The sequence below is a fragment of the Nannobrachium achirus genome (assembly GCF_963921795.1).
Source record: "Nannobrachium achirus genome assembly, chromosome: 23".
In the NCBI taxonomy this organism is placed as follows: Eukaryota; Metazoa; Chordata; class Actinopteri; order Myctophiformes; family Myctophidae; genus Nannobrachium; species Nannobrachium achirus.
Window position 1 is genome coordinate 51,990,884 of NC_137830.1, and position 6,000 is coordinate 51,996,883.

Here is a 6,000-nt window from a genome sequence, read left to right on the forward strand (position 1 = left end):
GTCATGCCAATGAAGCATATTTGAATTGAATTGAATTGAGAGAGACACACAGAGAGAGATAATCCTACTACAGTGGTGAACAGTGTGGTATTAACTCATTTTCTGCCATTTTGAATGGCCTCCCATCAGGGCTCCCCGCCAGAAGTCTCCATAGACTTCCATGTAATTTATAGTGCACAGATCATGCACGCCCATGCACAGATCATGCACCATGTTTGTGCAGGCTGTTCACAGCTTTCAAACAAAAAAATCAGATTGGAAATCCGTTCAGGCATTCTTGAGATAATAGCCATTATGTTTTACATGTTATGTAAGCAAAGATGGCTGCCCTGTATGAAAGATAGGGTTATGGGGGTGGAACATGCAAAATCACGATTGAAATCATGTTTACTAGATTTAATGGGGTCCAAAAATAATTTTTCAAAAAAAAAAAATGTCAAAATCTTTTTTTTTTTTTTTTTCAAAACTCGTCATACTAGTCATAGGCAGAGTGGACACACTTATATAACTCGTCAAACTAGTCATAGGCAGTAAATGAGTTTTAATATACACTTGTGAGTTTCAGAAGCCATGATAAATGACACGTCCCTCCAGGATGCTTTCAAGTGACGAAGAACAGCAGAAGGATGCTGTGCTCCTCTAGTTTGACCTGACAGATCAGATCAGTTCAGGTCAGTCAGTTCAACACCAAGATCCATCATTTCATACGTCGGAGGAGGACAGTCATTTGTCCTGTTTTTTTAGACATACTGGCAGGGACGTGCTGGGCCCCTGATTCAGCCCGGGAAAAAGAGTTGTAGAGGCCCTCATTGCGCGCTATAGAGAGAGATCTCTCTCTATAGCGCTGCTGCTACTCAAAGATTTGCCATTTCAGATCATGACAAGTGACAAGCCAGTGGGCCAATTACATGAGTTATATTTTGTCGTTGTCGGGTGGAAACCTTGTATGTTCAAAACCGTTTGTTTTGTATTTATCATTTTAAAAATGATTTAAACTAGTGAAAACAGCCAATCTACAAGCACACACCGCCTCGCGGTGCGAGGCGTTGTGTGCTTGTAGATCTGCTGTTTTCACTACTATTGTGCAACGGCCTTATGAAGCAGGGCTTTGCTTTGCGAAAAAAAAAAATACATTTGAAACTTGGAGATACAAGGTTTCTGCCCGACAGTGACAATATACTTTGTTGGCCGACCAGCCCCCCAAAATGGAACGAAGGCCGACATTTTATTTTAATTTTTTTCCCTAATGGCCGGCCTGGACCGGCCGGGAATGAACCGGCCGTTCGGGAGTTGTCCCGCTCTTCCCAATGGCCAGCACGTCCCTGCATTCTGGTACTGCTGAAGAGAGAAGAGTGTAAACAGACATCAGAACAGTTGCTGACGACGGCAACTGTGACAAGACTCTGCTGTGACGTTAAAACGCTGTGCTTCAAATACGATCAGATGGAACAGAAATGCTTTGGAGCAGATTGGCTTTCTAGAATGTTATTATAGAAAATGAGAAAAGCTGGTTTAGGCCTAGAATTATTGAATGCTTTAGGTATAGAAAAATAGCAGATCTACAAGCTCGCAGCGCGGCACTCAGTGCTTGTATATCTGCTATTTTTGAAAAAGTCGTGAAAATGTGTGCAAATCTTTGAATATATTATGTATTTTCAAAGCCAACGTTTGTAACTCAAATTTTGCTTCTGGGGGGTCCCTGGAACTAGATATTTTGAGATGGGTTCCGTGGCCAAATACATATCATTTTGGGGGTCCTTGACATGAAAAGGTTTGAGAACCTCTGACATAGTAATCTCTCAAGAACAGACTAACTGAGCTCCAGTTAAGTGAAAAGGACCTTTTCTTTGACGATGGCTGGCCAGATTGCTGACATAGAAACATAGGGTTTTTCAAAAAACCTTAGAAGGATTCAAAAGACACTTATAGAATCGGGTCAAAATTAAATTTTCACGATTTTTCAAAAATAGTAAATCTACAAGCTCGCAGCGCGGCACTCGGTGCTGCGCTGTGAGCTTGTATATCTGCTATTTTTCAATAGTTAAAGTATAAAATAATGATACACAATAATGTGTACCCGTTCTAAATGGGTTAAACAATATTAGACAGCAAGCCCAAATAAGCAACTACACCCACCCACATACTTTAGCCTACTGTACGCCACAACTACCAATATTTACAAACGACCTTACAGCCCGCACTCGCTTATAATAAGCAGGCATGGCAACACTGGTTGTGTGCAAGGGTAACAAGGGTGGACTTTCATGGACTAAAAATGAGGTATTTCACTACTTGAACTTCTACGTTTTAGTTTGTACAACAGCCTTTATTTGTAGCAGCTCTTGACCCTAAAGGTTAACGACTCGAATAAATAAAGTTTGTGGAAGAAGCCGCCATGGAAGCAGAGTAACGAGTAACATAACATTTTTCCCAGGCGCGCGTGGGAAAAGTCATGTTTTTTTTAAGAGATGCGAGTTCATCCAGCCGAGACTCTGCATGCACCATTTTCTTATTCTCGCACAAATATATTAAAGGGGCGGGGCAACACCATGAATTAAAAAATGTCTAGCGTTTCAGATTTTTTGGTCTTCCCAGTGTCCCTTCCGCCTGTTTTCTTAAGCCCTTATAAATGGTAAATGGTAAATGGTGCATTTATAGAGCGCTTTTAATCCAAAGCGCTTTACATAGATTGTGCATTACATTCACCCATTCACACACACATTCATACACCGGTGGCGGTGGAAGCCATGCAAGGCACCAACCTACTCACCGGAGGCAACTAGGGGTTCAGAGTCTTGCCCAAGGACCCTTCGACATTAACTCAGGGGGAGCCCGGATTCGAACTGGGAACCCTTCGGGATTTATACCCTTCGTGCTCTAATACCAGTTTCTCTACCCCTGAGCTATGCTGCCCCCCTTATCAGAGTCTGTGGTGAAGAGCCAATCACCGCAAATTTTAGGTGTTAAAGCTATCCACCTAAAGTGAGAAAACAAGTGGAGGCCATCATAGTCAGTCACGGTGAAGTCCTATCACTGTGACTGACTGGTCTAGATCGACCAATCAGTGAACGGGGTGATGGGCCGATCTGTCTGATAGTAAAAACAGAGAGATGTGTCGGGGTTTGCGGTGGAAAGCTCTTCACCGCGAGGAATGACGCAATGTTGTAGTTTTATGACTTAAAAAGACTACACCGCGGTGGATAGCTTATCACCGCGGTGCCTACTATGATAGGGGCTTTAAAAGCCAAATACAATGACTGTTAGCAGCGCAACTTTTGTGTTTTTATTTAGAGCAAAGTCTTCACCAACACAGTGTTTGTTATTTCTTAGAGACAGCAACGTTTTTGTTTTTTTTGCTTTGCAATTCACCTCTGTGTCAGTTGCCAGGCAACGCTCCACACTTTGGGGATACTAAGTGAATCCAGGCTGTAATGGAGTTTCTCACATTTTGGTTTGCACCGTCTCTCTCTCTCCACACCCAGTGATAACAGCAGGGACGTGCTGGCCACTGGGAAAAGCGGGACAACTCCCGAACGGCCGGTTCATTCCCGGCCGGTCCAGGCCGAAAATGTCGGCCTTCGTTCCATTTTGGGGGCTGGGCGGCCAACAAAGTAAATCATCACTGTCGGGCAGAAACCTAGTATCTCCAAGTTTCAAATCAGTATTTTTTTTTTGCAAAGCAAAGCCCTGCTATGAACAGGTTGTGGGGGTCCCTGCTTCATCTCTCTCTCTCAACTAAGGGGTCCTTGGCCTGAAAACGTTGAAGACCCCTGAACTAGACGACAAGCAGCCCTTCGGACGTTTGGCCCCTTCTTAGGGCTGTCGTTTATGACATTTGACATGACGATTAATTGTCACTCAAATAATTGTGTTTTTGTTGTTGACTCTTACATTTATGTTTGGCTTGTAGGCTTTGCAGTTGCACATGGCAGATATGACACATAACCTAAATATACAAAGAAATGACTGACATATTTGACAACTTTATACTTTAAAAAGAACATTGAAAATATATGAACCTTTTTCAACATGGAAACGATTATGCCGATTATGACAAAATAATTGCCATTATTACAAAATAATAGACGATTATAATTGGGACAGGCCTACCCCTTCCTACCTGAAAGTTACGCCCTTATACCCAACTGCCACGCCCCCCAGCACGCCCCATCTTCCCACCCCCTCCCACCCCCTACAGTACACCACGTTTGCCTGTGAGATTTAGTGGAAGTATAAAGTAAAAAAAAAAGAAAAAAAAAGAGAGAATCTCAATCAAAGTAAAAGTACCTCAAAATTGTACTGAAGTACAGTTTACATGTAGTCAGGCAAGTGCACACATAGACATCAAAGGGGGCTTGAGCCCCTGCCCTTTTATCCGTCTGTAAAAAGTGCATGGCTGCATTAGTCTCCAGACCATGAATGCAGTTTTTACTATGTTGAAAGAAACACAAATGCCCTCTTAACATGAAGGCAGTATTCAAGAGAATTGCCTTGTCCAAACTCTCCTAAACTTGAATGCAGCATCTTATGTTGAAAGAATTGCCCCCTCTGTGTAGAAATCCATGCCATTACACCAGGGGTCTTCAACAGGGGGTCCGCGACCCCTAGGGGGTCCGCGGAGGTACTGCAGGGGGTGCGAAATTATTGCTTAAAAAAAAAAAAAAAAAAGATGATTTTTTTTCACATTTATGTTAAAAAATAAATCATGATTATATCCATTTTGAATAGCTTGAATACATGATTACTGTGCAATTGACAGATTGTTGATATTATTGACATTGGTTCTCAGTTAATAAGTAGTATGTTTAGAAATGGTAGTGGTACGGCCCACCCTGCTCGCTGTAACTTGTACATGTTTAAAATAAAAAATATGTCGTAGCCCCGACCCCCCCACCCTACGAGATGGTAGGGGGTCCCTGCTCCATCTCCCCATCAGTTTGGGGGTCCCCGGCCTGAAAACGTTGAAGACCCCTGCATTACGCCACATCTCCAGCATTCACTTGATTATGCTATGTTCAGCGTGGTATCAAGTATCGAAAATAGCGGACCTCCAAGCTCACAACGTGTCGCAGTGAGTTTGGAGGTCTGCTATTTTCGATATTTTTACCAAAAGGCCCTTTTGGAAATGTCAGCCCCTGCCTCTCTAACATTCTCTGCACGTCCCTGTACTTAAGTAAATGTATAGTCATTTTCCACCACTGAGTACAAGGAGCCATTTGAAGAAAGGCAGAGAGCACTGAAATACAGAAGCTGTCAGAGGAATTCCATTTAATCACGAACACATAACTGTCTCAACAAGACAAAAGTGCATTTGGAATGACGATGGCCTTCGGCTATTTGAACAAGGAAGAAAAGAAGACACAGACAGACTCACTTAACACATCGGATGCCCACGTGGTGTCTACAAGTCAATTTCTTTGATGTCGCTGGAGGCCCACGACGCATTTGACGCGTTGTACAGTAAACTATACTGTACTGTAGCTACTGCACTTGGCTACCGCGGTGATGAAACAAACTCCATTTCCCAACATGCAGCGCGCAATTACGTCACCCGGACGTGCTGTGTCTCGTTGACTTCCTGTTTTAGTCCAGGCAAACTAGCGTTTTACGACAAAGTAATTGTAAAAGAATTTTTTTCACCACACATCATTTCTATGAGGTGTCTAGAACAACATACTAAAAGTCCTAAGAAATCCCAGTTGCGGAAATATGTTTAATTTGGCAATCCAAAATGGCTGCTAATTGGTACTATTATCAGAAAAAATTACAATATTGGAATACATTCCTGAATAAGTGGTAATTGTAACAGACTTTTTCTCTTCACAGACCTTTTCTATGAAGTCTCCAGAACAACATACTAAAAGTCCTAATAAATCCTAGTTGCGGAAATATGTTTAATTGGCACCAATCCAAGATATCCGCCGATTGGGACTATTCTAGTCTGGGAGCCGTGGGGGTGAACGTGGATTCGCCTGTAAAAGCTTTTTCTCAACTGATTCT

The 6,000-nt window shown here is 42.5% G+C and overlaps 1 protein-coding gene across 1 annotated transcript in view; it reads left to right on the plus strand.

The window, feature by feature from the left end:
• krr1 (KRR1 small subunit processome component homolog) overlaps positions 1-3,550 on the plus strand; it is a 253,861-nt gene extending 250,311 nt beyond the window's left edge. Inside the window, exon 11 of the transcript XR_013963326.1 lies at positions 3,495-3,550. The gene's annotated coding sequence lies outside the window, so the exon portion shown is untranslated. The remainder of the gene's footprint in view (positions 1-3,494) is intronic.
• Positions 3,551-6,000: the final 2,450 nt, after the last annotated feature.